This window comes from Marmota monax, unplaced genomic scaffold (assembly GCF_021218885.2).
Source record: "Marmota monax isolate L192 unplaced genomic scaffold, Marmota_monax_Labrador192_F-V1.1 WCK01_AAM20220418_F8-fsc00081, whole genome shotgun sequence".
Classification (NCBI taxonomy): Eukaryota; Metazoa; Chordata; class Mammalia; order Rodentia; family Sciuridae; genus Marmota; species Marmota monax.
In genome coordinates this window covers 6,968,819-6,985,373 of record NW_026695234.1, presented here as the reverse complement: position 1 = coordinate 6,985,373, position 16,555 = coordinate 6,968,819, and positions in this window count along the sequence as shown.

The window sequence follows — 16,555 nt, the reverse complement described above, 5'->3', positions numbered from 1 at the left end:
ATACAAATTGTAGATGCATACAGGACACCGAGCACACAAAATCACAGTAGACCAACGCCAAGACACATTGTTATGAAGATATCCAATATACAGAACAAAGAGAAAATACTAAAAGCTACAAGAGAAAGGAGGCAGATTACATTCAGGGGTAAACCAATAAGGTTAACAACGGATTTTTCATCACAGACGCTGAAAGCGAGAAGATCCTGGAACAACGTATTTCAAACACTGAAAGACAATGGATGCCAACCAAGAATTCTGTATCCAGCAAAATTAAGCTTCAGGTACAACAATGAAATAAAAATCTTTCATGATAAACAAAAGCTAAAAGAATTTGCAGCCAGAAAACCAGCATTGCAAAGCATCTTGAGCAAAACACTACACGAGGAAGAAATGAAAAACAATAACCAAAACCATCAGTGGGAAGTGCCTCTATAAAGACAGAGGGCGGGGGGAAAGCTAACCATGGAGAAACAAACTAAATTAAAAAAAAAAAAAAAAGAAGATAAATAATCAAACATGGCTGGAAGTACAAACCATATATCAATAGTAACTCTAAACATTAATGGCTTAAACTCTCCAATAAAGCGACATAGGCTGGTAACATGGATTAAAAAAACAAATCCAACAATATGCTGCCTCCAGGAGACACATCTGATTGGAAAAGACATACACAGGCTGAAGGTGAAAGGTTGGGAAAAAATATACCATGCACACGGTCCTCGTAAGCAAGCAGGGGTGGCCATCCTCATATCGAATAAAATTGACTTCAAGACTAAATTAATCAAAAGGGATAAGGAAGGACATTATATACTGTTAAAAGGAACCATTTACCAACAAGACATAACAATTATCAATATTTATGCACCAAATAATGGTGCTGCGACATTCATAAAACAAATTCTCCTCAAGTTCAAGAATCAAATAGACCACAACACAATAATTATGGGTGACTTCAACACACCTCTCTCACAATTGGACAGATCCTCCAAACAAAAGCTGAATAAAGAAACTATAGAACTCAATATCACAATCAACAACCTAGACTTAACTGACATATATAGAATATATCAACCATCATCAAGTGGATATACTTTTTTCTCAGCAGCACATGGATCCTCCTCAAAAATAGACCATATATTATGCCATAGGGCAACCCTCAGTAAATATACAGGGGTGGAGATAATACCATGCATTTTATCTGATCATAATGGAATGAAACTGGAAATCAATGATAAAAGACGGAAGGAAAAATCCTACATCACATGGAAAATGAACAATATGTTACTGAATGATCAATGGGTTACAGAAGACATAAAGGAAGAAATCAAAAAATTCTTAGAGATAAATGAAAATACAGACACAACATATCGGAATCTATGGGACACAATGAAAGCAGTTTTAAGAGGGAAATTCATCGCTTGGAGGTCATTCCTCAAAAAAAGGAAAAACCAACAAATAAATGAGCTCACACTTCATCTCAAAGCCCTAGAAAAGGAAGAGCAAAACAACAGCAAATGTAGCAGAAGGCAAGAAATAATTAAAATCAGAGCGGAAATCAATGAAATTGAAACAAAAGAAACTATTGAAAAAATTAACAAAACTAAAAGTTGGTTCTTTGAAAAAATAAATAAGATCGACAGACCCTTAGCCATGCTAACGAAGAGAAGAAGAGAGAGAACTCAAATCACTAACATACGGGATGAAAAAGGCAATATCACAACAGACACTACAGAAATACAGAAGACAATTAGAAATTATTTTGAAAACCTATATTCCAATAAAATAGAAGATAGTGAAGACATTGATAAATTCCTTAAGTCATATGATTTGCCCAGACTGAGTCAGGAGGATACTCACAACTTAAACAGACCAATAACAATAGATGAAATAGAAGAAGCAATCAAAAGACTTCCAACCAAGAAAAGCCCAGGACCGGATGGGTATACAGCGGAGTTTTACAAAACCTTTAAGGAAGAATTAATACCAATACTTTTCAAGTTATTTCAGGAAATAGAAAAAGAAGGAGCTCTGCCAAATTCATTCTATGAGGCCAACATCACCCTGATTCCGAAACCAGACAAAGACACCTCAAAGAAAGAAAACTACAGACCAATATCTCTGATGAACATAGATGCAAAAATCCTCAATAAAATTCTGGCGAACCGGATACAAAGGCACATCAAAAAAATTGTGCACCATGATCAAGTTGGATTCATCCCTGGGATGCAAGGATGGTTCAATATACGGAAATCAATAAATGTTATTCACCACATCAATAGACTTAAAAATAAGAACCATATGATCATCTCAATAGACGCAGAAAAAGCATTCGACAAAGTACAGCATCCCTTTATGTTCAAAACATTAGAAAAACTAGGGATAACAGGAACTTACCTCGACATTGTAAAAGCTATCTATGCTAAGCCTCAGGCTAGCATCATTCTCAATGGAGAAAAATTGAAGGCATTCCCCCTAAAATCTGGAACAAGACAGGGATGCCCTCTATCACCACTTCTATTCAATATAGTTCTCGAAACACTGGCCAGAGCAATTAGACAGACGAAAGAAATTAAAGGCATAAAAATAGGAAAGGAAGAACTTAAATTATCACTATTTGCAGATGACATGATTCTATACCTAGAAGACCCAAAAGGGTCTACAAAAAAACTACTAGAACTAATAAATGAATTCAGCAAAGTGGCAGGATATAAAATCAACACGCATAAATCAAAGGCATTTCTGTATATCAGCGACAAAACTTCTGAAACGGAAATGAGGAAAAACACTCCATTCACAATATCCTCAAAAAAAATAAAATACTTGGGAATCAACCTAACAAGAGAGGTGAAAGATTTATATAATGAAAACTACAAAACCCTAAAAAGAGAAGTAGAAGAAGATCTTAGAAGATGGAAAAATATACCCTGTTCATGGATAGGCAGAACTAACATCATCAAAATGGCGATATTACCAAAAGTTCTCTATAGGTTTAATGCAATGCCAATCAAAATCCCAACGGCATTTCTTGTAGAAATGGATAAAGCAATCATGAAATTCATATGGAAAAATAAAAGACCCAGAATAGCAAAAGCAATTCTAAGCAGGAAGTGTGAATCAGGCGGTATAGCGATACCAGACTTAAAACTATATTACAGAGCAATAGTAACAAAAACAGCATGGTACTGGTACCAAAACAGGAGGGTGGACCAATGGTACAGAATAGAGGACACAGAGACTAATCCACAAAGCTACAACTATCTTATATTTGATAAAGGAGCTAAAAGCATGCAATGGAGGGAGGATAGCATCTTCAACAAATGGTGCTGGGAAAACTGGAAATCCATATGCAACAAAATGAAATTGAATCCCCTCCTCTCGCCATGCACAAAAGTTAACTCAAAGTGGATCAAGGAGCTAGATATCAAATCAGAGACTCTGCGTCTGATAGAAGAAAAAGTTGGCTCCGATCTACATATTGTAGGGTCGGGCTCCAAATTCCTTAATAGGACACCCATAGCACAAAAGTTGATAACAAAAATCAACAAATGGGACTTACTTAAACTGAAAAGTTTTCTCTCAGCAAGAGAAACAATAAAAGAGGTAAATAGGGAGCCTACATCATGGGAACAAATTTTTACTCCTCACACTTCAGATAGAGCCCTAATATCCAGAGTATACAAAGAACTCAAAAAATTAAACAATAAGAAAACAAATAACCCAATCAACAAATGGGCCAAAGACCTGAACAGACACTTCTCAGAGGAGGACATACAATCAATCAACAAGTACATGAAAAAATGCTCACCATCTCTAGCAGTCAGAGAAATGCAAATCAAAACCACCCTAAGATACCATCTCACTCCAGTAAGATTGGCAGCCATTATGAAGTCAAACAACAACAAGTGCTGGAGAGGATGTGGGGAAAAGGGTACTCTTGTACATTGCTGGTGGGACTGCAAACTGGTGCGGCCAATCTGGAAAACAGTATGGAGACTCCTGGGAAAGCTGGGAATGGAACCACCATTTGACCCAGCTATTGCCCTTCTTGGACTTTTCCCTGAAGACCTTAAAAGAGCGTACTACAGGGATACTGCTACATCGATGTTCATAGCAGCACAATTCACAATTGCTAGACTGTGGAACCAACCCAGATGCCCTTCAATAGATGAATGGATAAAAAAAATGTGGCATTTATACACCATGGAGTATTACGCAGCACTAAAAAATGACAAAATCATAGAATTTGCAGGGAAATGGATGGCACTAGAGCAGATTATGCTTAGTGAAGCTAGCCAATCCCTAAAAAACAAATACCAAATGTCTTCTTTGATATAAGGAGAGCAACTAAGAACAGAGCAGGGAGGAAGAGCAGGAAGAAAAGATTAACATTAAACAGATACATGAGGTGGGATGGAAAGGGAGAGAAAAGGGAAATTGCATGGTAATGGAGGGAGACCCTCATTGTTATACAAAATTACATATAAGAGGTTGTGAGGGGAATGGGAAAATAAACAAGGAGAGATATGAATTACAGTGGATGGGGTAGAGAGAGAAGATGGGAGGGGAGGGAGGGGGGATGGTAGAGGATAGGAAAGGTAGCAGAATACAACAGTTACTAATAGGGCATTATGTAAAAATGTGGATGTGTAACCGATGTGATTCTGCAATCTGTATTTGGGGTAAAATTGGGAGTTCATAACCAACTTGAATCTAATGTATGAAATATGATATGTGAAGAGCTTTATAATGTTTTGAACAACCAATAAAAAAAAATTAAAAAAAAAAAAAAAAAAAAAAGAAAATCAGGGTGAACCTTCCAAAAGGTGCTAAAAGAACTCTGCTAGCCCCTTGTAGATATTGAGTACAACCAAGGTGACATCCGTGAGACACCTTATTGTCTCAACCTTAATTCATTCATTCAACCAATATTTATTGAACACTTAACACATGTCAAATACTAAGTTCTGGCTATACAGAAGTCAATAAAGAAGGGAAAATTCAAAAAAAAAAAATAAAAAAAAAAAATAAAATAAAGATATTGTGTCCAACTACAACTAAAAAATAAAATATAAAAAAGAACAAAAAACTATGGCATGGGAATAAATTCAGCATAAAGTAAATGCATATAAAAGTTTAAAAAATCTCTCTCTGCTTCACTCTCACTTCCTCTTCTGCCACCAGCTGGAGAAAATGCTGCTTTTAAAGGACTCATTTAATTAGATCACACCCAGCCCAATAATCTCCCTGTCTTAAGGTCCACCATATTCCCAGGTTCCACCCCCTCCCAAAAGGAAACACATCATCCCAGGTGAGGGCCACTGGGCTTTGATAAAATGCTTCCCCACAGGAAGAATGTGAGAGGTCAGGGGGCTTGGGACAGGGATGAGGGCCCAGCAAGTTTCTGTCTTTTTGCCCCATGGGAGGCTGTGAATTTCTTTCCAATTCAAGGGGGATAGTCATCCTGAAGGGATTAGAATTACTAACACAGGTGAGTACCCACTAACCACATCTCCAGGGGCCCCAGTCCCCAGAGCCAGTTGTAAGCTCAGGGTTTGGGAAAGTAATGTGGAGGGAGGTATATCACCCAGAACTGTGTGTCTTAGGGGTAGGTACACACTCACCTCCTGGCTTCACTCTTCCTTACCCCACATGTTCCCATCTTCCCATGGCCAACTCAGACTGAGCCCTGGGATCAGCTCCCCTTCTGGTTTGGAGGAAGAAGGCCTTCTGTTATTTAGTCACCTTCTTCCTCTCCTCTGCAGGCTTCTTTTGAAAGCCTCATGAATCCTCTCCTCTGTGGCTCGTTTCCTTGGCCTGCAAACTAGCCCTCAGTGGATCCAAGACACTCAGGTCTTTTGCTGGTTAATTCTGCTCTAGGGCCTTCTGTGCCCAAGATACAGCTCTTATCTCAACTGTGTCCTCTGTGCCCAGTCTAATCTTGCACACACAGTCCTCTAGGTTGGCCTTCCACTCAGAAGCCTTCTGTACCATGTGTCCAACATCCCACCATCAGTCCCCCAGCCAGGAGCTCCCTGTATGGTCAGCATTCATTTACACAATTCTTAGTCACCTACCCAGAACTTGCTCTGTATGTCCTCTGGCACACATCAAATAGGTCTCCTGATTACTCTGGCCTCCATTTACACATCTGTCACACGGGGGCAGAGATAAGGCTAGATCCACAGTCCCCAATTCTGGCTGTTTCAAGATTACCTATGGAAATGCTGAAATACAGATTTCTGGTCCCCTAAGAAGTGATGTGAAGCTCTGAGATTGGAGCCCAGGCTCCACATTATTAGTGAGTCCACAGGCAATTCTGTGCCCCACCAGCTCTGGAGCCCAGGCCCTTTTCAAATTTAACTTTTTAATCCTCTGAAAACCTCTGAGTCATGGATGAGCCAGACAACTCCCAGCCCTCTACCTAGGAGACCCTTCCACTGGGTACAAACAGCTCTTTAGGAAGAGGCAAGGGGGCATTCTGCCACCTGGTTCTCCAGTGCCTTTAAAGTCATTCCTGATGTCTGTTCTGTCTTGGCAACAAGATCGCCTGAGTGTAATGGCATCCTTCTCACTCTCTGGGATAAAGGAAAGTGCCCTTACTGGCAGGCAATCTTATTCAGAGGGGCAGAAAGGCCACTGGAGTGTGGCTTTGTCCCGTTCCTGCAGTTTTCTGGGAAGCAGCTTGCAGCCAAACTTCTCTGAGCAGCTGGATTGTCTCATTTGCCTGGTTGTTATGAAGAGACCCACACACAGGCAATCAAACCCTTTAGCTCACCTGTGAGAGGAAGCACACAGCGACAAGTGTAATAGTGAGGAGAGAACAGATATTCTATGTCACTCTGCTCACATTATCTCCCATAATGAGCTCTGCCCGACAGCTGCTCACCCAGCTTACAAAAGTACCGCATTCAATGCTCACCCTGCCAGGGAGCCCTGAGGGGGACTGGAGGTTTGTATAGTTCTCTACACCATCTCAAGGCAGAGGCTGCACCATCTCCCTCCAGACCCAGCCTTTCCACCCACCTCAATCCCCAGCTAGACAAGTGGGCAGGAAAACAAAAATGCCCATGAGGGGGAGGCTGAACACCCTGTGGAAATGGGCAGGGCCAAAAGAGCCCCCATTTCACACATGTAGAAATTGAGGCACCTTGGCCAATAAGTTAAGAGATATAAGCTAAGGCACCTGGGGGACTCATGATCAGACAGACAGAGCTCACTAATCCTATAGCACCTAATGAACTCTCTGCAATGATTTAGGAAAGGTGCCTTAAAGGGCCAAATTGTCAGGGAGAACCAAGACCTCTGGGAGGAGAGGACAGTTGCACTAGGCTTTTTAGCAGAGACAGGACCTGACTACCCCAGGTTAGGTGATGTCAGAGTTGCTGCGGGGGAGCAACCAAACAGTTGCTGTCAGCTCTGCCTTGGGGAGGGCTAGCCAGGGTCACCAACATCAGTCATCTCCTAAACAGCCTTGTGCCCCACTGAGAAGAGTCAAAGTGGGAGTAGGGAATCAGACCTGGAACCAGCAGGTCTCTGAGTTCTTGAGGTCTAGAGGTTTACTACAGCCTAGGGTGAATCCAAGAGATACATTTCTGCTTCTTTACTTTCTTTCTTTTCTTTTCTTTTTTCTTTTTTTTTTTTTTTTTTTTTTTTTTGTGTGTGTGTGTGTACCAGGGATTGAACCCAGGGGCATTTAACCTCTGAGCCACATCTCCTTTTTTTTTCTTTTTTATTTAGAGATAGGATCTCACTAAGTTGCTTAGGGCCTCCTTAAGGTTGCTGAGGCTGGCTTTGAACTCACAATTCTCCTACCTCAGCCTACCACTGGGATTACAGGCGAACTCCACCTCGGCCCAACGCTATGCATTTCTGATTAGCTGTGTGGCCTTAGGTGAAGGCTATCTCACTGGGACTCAGCTCTTTCCAGTTCCTGTGGGTGCTGGGCTGCTCCTTGACCTCAGAAGGCAGCAATGGCAACCACACAGCTCGTGCCTGCCTGTGCCCTAGTCTTTATGGGGCTGGCTTCAGGCCCAGCCAGGGATGAGGAATAGGAGGGAGGCAGGCAAAACTTCCCTCTTACCATGTTGATAGAACCAGAGGCTCCTACTGTGCTTTGGAGTTCCCTGGAAGAGATATCTCCCCAGCTCCCACACAAGAATTTCCCCAGCAGGCTACCCCAGGAGCCTGCAGGTTGCAAAATAAAACACAAACTATTAATTCCATAATTGTTTTCTTTTACCTCCCCAGGGCATAATAAACCTACTCCCCCACCCCATGTGTTACTGCAGGCAGCTAGATGGTCTCAGATTCTAAGAGAAAGCTCTAGAGAGCACAGACCCAAGGAGGAGCTGGGCCCTAGAGGGGCAGGGGGGAAGTGGACACCTCTTCTAGGGCTGGAGATCTGCTAACCTGAGCACCCAGCGCTACCAGACCCACCATGGGTTCCCCTCTCACCCACAGCTGGTGGGTGGGCTCCTCAGGCCAGGCTAGACCCGGTGAGCCCAGCAGAGTCAGGCCAGGTCCTCCAGCTGGACCAGCTGCAGGATGTAGGATGGGAGGGAGGAGAGAGACAACCTGCCGTGAGCAAGAAGCAGAGACTAGGAAGAAATCTCAGTGGTTTCTGAACATTAAATGAGTTGGTGTTCAAATAAGATGCAAATCACATGCAAATGAGCTTCTAGTATTTTTTAAAAGAGGCACCGGTGGTTTAACTAAGAGAATAGCAGTTAATCTCTCAGCCGCCAGAGACATCCAAAGTGACCTCTCCTAGGGGACACTCCACTGCATTTAGGAGCTGCCTGAGCTATACAAAGCCAGGTTCCTGCCCCACTAGGGCCACATGTGCACATAGCACCACCTGGCCATTGTGTGGGGCACCCTGCAGAGCACCTGCCCTGGCAATTCCTCTGTCTTTGTTCTCCACAAGGCAAATGAATAAGAAGAGAAAGGCACCCCTAGCTCTATGGAAGCACCATGGAAGTTCTAATGATCAGGGGAACCTGTGTCATAGGGTAAGTCCCTTATTGTGCTTGAGAAGACATGACCAAGGCCACACAGCAGGTCTGTGCCAGAACTAGGGCTCTGAAGCCCATATCTTGCACACTCACACTGCAATTCAGGGTCTCATGAGGATCTCACTTGCTGTCCTTGAGTGAGAATGGAATTTCCTGAGACCACTCAGGAGGTGAGTCCTCACAGGGCTGCTCAATTCCACACAATGCCTAAACCTTCTCCAATCTCTATGGAGATCCAACAAAACCTCGTGCTGCCCTGGCCTTTCCCAGTCTAGACCTGCATAGACATCCATCCCTAGATGGAGCTTCTAAACCCCGGGCTCCAGGGAGTCCCCAGCTGGGATCTGGGAATGCCAGAGGAAGATAGAAACTGATCAAATGGCCCAGAAGAATGTATCGCTCAGGCAGATGGGCTCAGCCTTCCCAGAGTTTGGGGGCCTTGAGATGCCAGAAAGGCCCTCCAGAGGACAAAGGGGAGCTGGCTCAGCCTCCTACACACACAGCAGCTGCGGAGGAGGAGAGGGTGGCTGGCCAGGGGCAGGGTGCAGTTTGAGAAAGAAGGCCACAGTCTACAGCTGCTCCTCAGAGGGTCCCATGTGCTATAGGAAGAGCCAACCCCTCTTGGAACACATCCTCTCCAGGCTCCAAGCTCAGCCATTCCCTGCAGTCAGTCCAATCTCAGGACCCAGGTCCTCCAACTGAGTGTGAGGAGGAGGTCAGGAGGGTATAAATGAGGCTTCCATCCCTGACACTCCTGGGCTCAGAAGCACTCTCTGGCAGGGATTCCTCAAGTTCAAGGCTAGTTCTTCCTGTGTGCTTAGTGGCTTAATGAAGACTTGATAAATGGATATATGAATTGATTGCCTAATCAATTAATTATTGTTGGAGACATTCTTACCAGTGAATTATTACTCCCTCCCCAGGACTTGCAATCTTTCCACAGAGCCACTCAGTTTGGCCACAGAGGGGGCCCCAAAGTCACCAGGATGGGTGAAGGTGCATAGGCTCCAGTGATGGGCTCATTTTGCAAACTTTCCCAGAGCCTGTCAAACTACAAATCAATCCTGACTTCACCTCCCTGCCAGTTCTGAGAACTCTAGCTGGTGAGATGGCGGGGACAGATACCACTCCCTTGATGGTCCACACATCTGATTCTAGTCAGTGTTTCACATCCTACTTAAATCCCTCCCACTAGAGACAGAGGAGGTTGCACAAAGCAAAGATGAAACCCCATCAAACTCCAATCCTCTCTTCTTCAGATTCAGAGAGAGATCCTGGACCCTAGAGTTCAGGAATGACTTGCCTAAGGTCACAGAGCTGGACAGTAGCTAGGTCTTGAGGACCAGCCTAAGGGGAGAAGGTGTAGGGCTGCAGGAAGAGAATTTTCTATGTGTTCCAGCCCACCAGGTTTCATTTGGTTCTGCTCTACTGCTGGTGTAGTGCTGAGAAACAGATACCTTTTTGTGGGCAGTCACCAGCCTAGTATCACTGTATAATACATCATCCAAACTGGGGCTCTTCAAGTGTGAAAGGGAGTCTCTATTATTAATAGACTGGGAGTGGTAGCACACACCAACAATCCCAGTGACCCAGGAGGCTAAGGCAGGAGAATTACAAGTCTGAGGTCTTCCTCAGCAACTTAGCAAGACCCTGTTTCAAAATATAAAAATTTTTAAAAGGACTAGGAATGTAACTGGGTGGTAGAGCACTTGACTAGCCTGTGCGAGGTCCTATTCAATCTGCAGTACTGAAAATAGATAGATAGATGATAGATAGATAGATAGGTAGATAGATAGATAGAATTTCATGGGATAATAGGTATAGACTTGGACTGTCCTAAGCAAACAGGCATGTAGGTAGATGACCCTGACCAAGGCTATTCCATGAAGCCCTGGCTTCTTTCCACAATAACCCCACCTTAATCACCTAATGGTGAACATAGTGGCCTCGTCTGCAGGCATGTGGCATTCAACCAGTGAGGTGAGACCTGGGAACCTATGTAGCAAAATAAGACATACTTGTTTTGGAGGGAAATGAAAAGTTGGACAGCTGTTCACTGCAAAATTTGCATTTTCCCATTTATTAATCAGGAAACTTTTTCAGTCTTCAGTGTGCCAAGCATAATGGTGGGTATTGGAAAAACACTGGCAAATGGCACAAACAGCAGTCCTGTCCTCATAGAGTTTATAAATCACTAGAAATATTGAACTTTAGTTAAAGATCAGATCATGTTCTCAACAAGAAACGCTAGTTACATGGAACACGCAGAAAACACAATGGCTAGGCCTTGTCTAGGGAAGTTTTGATTGGTTTTATTTCCAAATTCAAATCAAGTCAGTATCGTAGGTGACCACTTAGCAGTTAGGTGACATTAAGTGATTCATTTAAACTTACTTTCCTCACTTGTAAAAGAGAATGATTTGTACTTCATGGGGTGAAACCAAAAATCAGGTAATCAATGGATAAAATGCTTTACACAATGCCTAGCACAAGGTAGTTGCTCAACACACATACTTCTCTTTTATTTCCAAACTGGTTTACACCTTTGTGCCTTCACTCCTGTTGTTCTCCCAGCAGTTCTCTTCCCATTGTGCAATCCAGGAAACTCCTATTCATCCTTCAACAGACAAATATAGTGAAAGCCAATGTAGAGTAGTGGCTAAGAGTTCAAGCTTTTAATTCACTGTTCCTGTGTTTGAATTTTGATTCTGCCAATTGCTATGTGATCTGGGACAAAACACTAAACTTCTCTGAACCTCAATTGCCTCCTCTACTACATAAGATTGTCGTGAAGACAAAAATGAGTTAACACACTTGAATCAGCTCTACTTCATAACAGATGCTGTATGAATTTAAAAAGAAATAAAATGGACAGCTCTGAGATCATCTCCTCCAGCTTTAAGAATCTGGAGTGTTTCCAAATTAAGCTGAGTTTGTGGAACCTCTTGTAGCTGTAAATAATCCTATCCTTGAGGACTTGCCTCCACACTGCTCAGGGTAGTTGGTGTGTGCACGATAGGGCAGAGTGACAGCAGAGTAAAGGCCAGCAGATGGGCTGCAAACTAAGTGAGGAGCCAGAAGATGGCCTTTAAAGGAGAAAAGCCTCACTTTGAACTGTCTTGGGGACCCTGAAGTCTAGAATCCAACCCAAACCCCATGCTTAACTACTCCTCCTTTCTGCAGTTCATAGCTAGGGAGCTTAAGGACAGATTCTCCTCCGAAATGGCTTAGCCACTGTCCTTTTGGTGGAGCTTCTCAAGGTCATTGCAAACCCTGGATCTGACAGCCCCTCCCAGAGGCATCTGCTCTCCTTTCTAGGAGCACAGTCGCACCAAGATGGAATCTAGCTTCAAGAATTCAAGATGTGTTCAATTCACTTCCAGACCTTCCTCCTACCCACTGCCAGCCCTCTGTCCCCTGGAGCTAGGCAGCAGCAGCTGTCAGGAGATCCTATCTAGCCCTGGCTTGACATTTCAACAGCCCAATACCCAGAGATAAAAGTTGTCACCAAAAAAAGTTCCTTCCCTGTCTCCACCCTTTCCCTCTCCCTGTCCCTTCCTGGAGACTCTATAGGCATCAGAGTGGACACTGAGATGGTCTCAGTCTCTTGCTGCTGCTGCAATTCCTGCTTTTTTTTGGGGGGGGGGAACTTTCACAATTGATGAATACGAAGAAGCAGTTTATCACCTGTGCTTTTATGATTGCAGCAACTAAGGGGAAAAAGATGTCCTTTCAGATAAGCATTTGAAGGAGGGGGAGAAAGATTTTCAAAGCTTCTTTTGTTCTCCTGGAGAGCCATGCCATAGAGCTCTGGCAGACAGCCCGGGAGAAAGGAGGATTTTAAAAACACAATCTGAGCTGGCTTCCAAACCGCTACACCATCCCTGTCATCAATTAGGGATGTTACTTAACAAGGGGTTTGGGCTGTTGTCTCATCCAGCCTGCTCCCCCTAATTCGATGCAGAGTGGTGATGAATTCTTCAAAAAAGGGCTCCATGTTGCAGAGGTCTTTGCCTCAGCCCCCTGAAACTCAAGGCCAACTCAGGCTGGGCTGGCACAGGCCTCAGGGGCACATGGCTGGCAGAGAGATAAGAGAAGGATCTTTCTGAGGTCCCTCAGTGCAGGCAAAGAGCACAGACCCAGAACTCAGAGAAGGGCAGGCTGCCAGCCATGCTAGGAACTGGATAGCTTGGGAAGGTGGGAGGTGAACTCTGTCCCCTGCCAACCTCAGTCCTACTCAACTGAAGCCTGAGGCCCTTCCATCAAAGACCCAGACAGCCCCTCATACACCCCATATTCCACAGGGTCACTACACTTACAAGTAGACCATCCATATCCCCAGTGTGAAAACCTATCTGACAATCTATACCAAATCCTCCCAGTCCCACCCCACTGCTGTACCTACACCAACTCACAGAGGCTATTGATAACAACCAAATAAAGCTAAGGTAATTCTGAGACTCCTGGGAACCCATGAAGGGAATATTTAGCAGCCCTCACTGGGGACAGCCACATTTCTAAGTCAGATAACAATACAGAGGTAACAAGATGGGGTTCTTCATTTTTTAAAGTTCTCCTTAGGAATGAACTTTCCATGATTTTCTATGAAATGTGAGTTACTCAAGAGTCCTAGAAGTGAACAGAAATGTTCTGCACAAGGCAATGGTTAAGGCTTGCTTGAAGAGGAAACAAAGAGAAAGAAAAGAGAGAATGAACTGGCTAAATGGACAAACGTTGTGTCTCACCAAGTGAACTGAACCAACTCTTTCCTTTCTGCCTCCTATAAATCTTCAGCCAGTTTACAAAAACCCACCAAATGCCAGACATGCTCAGATAGTACATGGAAGCCAGTGAAGGAGAAGAGAGATAACCTGGGAGTGAAACATCAGAAGCATAGAAAAAATAAATAAATAAAAGAGCTCAAGAAATCATGGGGAGGTTCATGTCTCAGAACCTTCCAGAAGTGGGGTTCTAATCAAGTTTAATCAATATCTCAAGGTCAAGAGGTTCCTATTCATATATTAAAGCACAATCATGATAACTACCTTCTTACAGAGCATCTCCTATATGACAAACTTTATATGCCTTATTTTTCAACTCTCAAATAATTCCACAAGATAGGTATCATACCCGTGTCTTGGAGATGAGAAAACTGAGGTTCAGAGTGATTAAGTAACTCCCCTCAAAATCATACAACTTTTGTATGGCAGAGCAGAGACTGAAACCCCAACTAGCTGAATCAAAATTCATGCTCTTTCTATTACAAGGGACTGGAATCCAGAAGTGGTTCCCTTCCACCCTTGTCTTGCTCTTGTCTCATTTCCCCTTAATTTGCTCCTGACAGCCAGGCACAGATCTATGTTGAAATCACCTGAGTTAAGTCACAATCTGTCAGACACTTGACAAACATTTCTCAAAATTGTATTATTTTCCAGGAAGTATGTAAGAGATTGAAGATCCAAATATAAGTACAATACAAACAATCACCAAGTATTGGGTGCCATGACAAACAGTATATATGGAGCTCTGGGACAGCACAAGCGGGGGCCCAGGTTCTGCCTTGGAACAAGTAGTAGGGAATATGCCATTAGAAGGGCAGAGAGGTTCTTTGCCAAAATGGACTGCACATAGTCTCCTGATGCCAAATAGCTGGACCTAGAGGGCCCTGGGAAATAGAAATAGTCTCTTCACCCCCCCACTTTACCCTTTTTCCAGTCAGGGGAAAAAAGTATTCAATTTTACATTGAAGGGAAGGAAAACTGAAGCTGACATTTTCTGAGCATCTCCTATGTGCCAGGTACGCCTTTGTAACTCCATTTTGCTGAAGGAGTAACAGATTAGTTAAGTAACTTGTCCTAGGTCATTCTGCTAGGAAATGCAGAGCTGGAATTAAAATCCAGCCCCACCCACTCCAAAGCCCCTGATGGGGTGATCTTTTCACTAAATGCTGCCTCACCTCCCACAGCTAGACGCTGCTGGATGTCCATCTGAGAGGCTTGGTTGATTAAACTGCAGGGGCAGCAGGTAGCAAGTGCCACATGGGGTTGTGCCAGCCCTGCTGTTTGCCAGGACTCTCCTCCAGTCAAAGGACATGAAGTAATGAAATATCTGAGGGCTCAGGGTCCACACTCGTTCACTCTTTAGCCTCCTCTGCACCTCAAGATCCTCCCCTGAGGCCACCTCAATTCCCTTCATCTCTACCTCCCTTTTCTAGCCAAGAAGTCTGAGCACCAGCCTCAGGAAAAAGTCAGCCAGACCTGGCCAAGCATATGCCTGTGTCATTGGCACCTGCAGGGAGCTCCCACAGTCAGGAGGTGGAAGAATCCAGTGCCAGGGGCGGGGCAGATGGCATCTCATCAGCCCTGTCACTGCTCTGAGAACCCTCAAACCTACTCTTGGCTTCCTCTCTGAAACAAGGGCTGCCCATGAACCTCCATACTCCATGCCCATGGCAACCCACCCAGCCGCGATGGCATGCCAACCCATGAGCTGGCAGAGACACTAGCACGGCTCAATCCCCTCTGCCACCTGCCTGTTGTCACTCTTCATTGAGCATCGTTGGCCTTCCACAGGGCTGTGCTCCCAGGCTCCAGGCTTCCAATCTGCTCTCTGGGGGGCTGACAGAGGACGGGCAGGCTCGGGGAGGCCTCCCTACCTCACTCCCACCAGCTCCTTGCCCAGGGCCTGGATGTTGGAACAAGTGCTAGGAACCCAGATGGTAATTGCTGCCATCTAATTATGCGTGCATATGATATCAGCCAAAAGCATTTGACTGTCTCCTGCGGTCTCGGGCAGATCAAATGGAGAGGCCGTGCAGGTTCGAGGATTACTCCAGCAAGATAATGGCTGACAAGACTGCCTGCTGCCACTCAGGCAGCTGCTGGCAGGCTGTGGTCCCCATTGGAGGCTTCATTCTTCACCTGAGGAAAGAGGAAGATCTGGGCTTAGTCCTTGTGAGGGCCAGCAGGAGCTGGAATTCTCCAAGGCTCAGGCTCCTGTCCTTTCCCAGTCCTACTAGCCATGATATCAAAGACCAACACAGAAGCAAAGGGTTTGTGGTTTCCAAAAATAGCATGATATGCTCAGGGAGAATTTCATGTCTTAGTAATCACTAAGAAACCCCTGTTCTTCTGAAACCACTATCTCTAGCCCACTGGTTGAGAACCCCTTCTCCAGGGGGAAAACTTCTACCATTGTGGCACTCATTTGCAGTTTGGAAACACCCATTTGCTTGGCCCAGTTTCCTAAAGGACAGATACCCTGTTTGATTTTATTTTCTTTCTGGAACTTAAGATACTTAGCACAGTGCTTTGCATGCATTCAGGTTTCCAGAAATATTTCTTGAGCTTATTTCACAATACTAGTCTATTTTCTCTTTCTCAACTAGGTAACAGGTACTATGCTAGACACAGATATGAACAGACCATAGTCTCTGCCCTAGAAAAATGTGCCATCTAACCCACTAACATTTAATTTTGGTCAACTAGAGGGAAGGGAAGAGGAATCCCTAACAAAGAAAAAGACAGGTAGAGACTAAA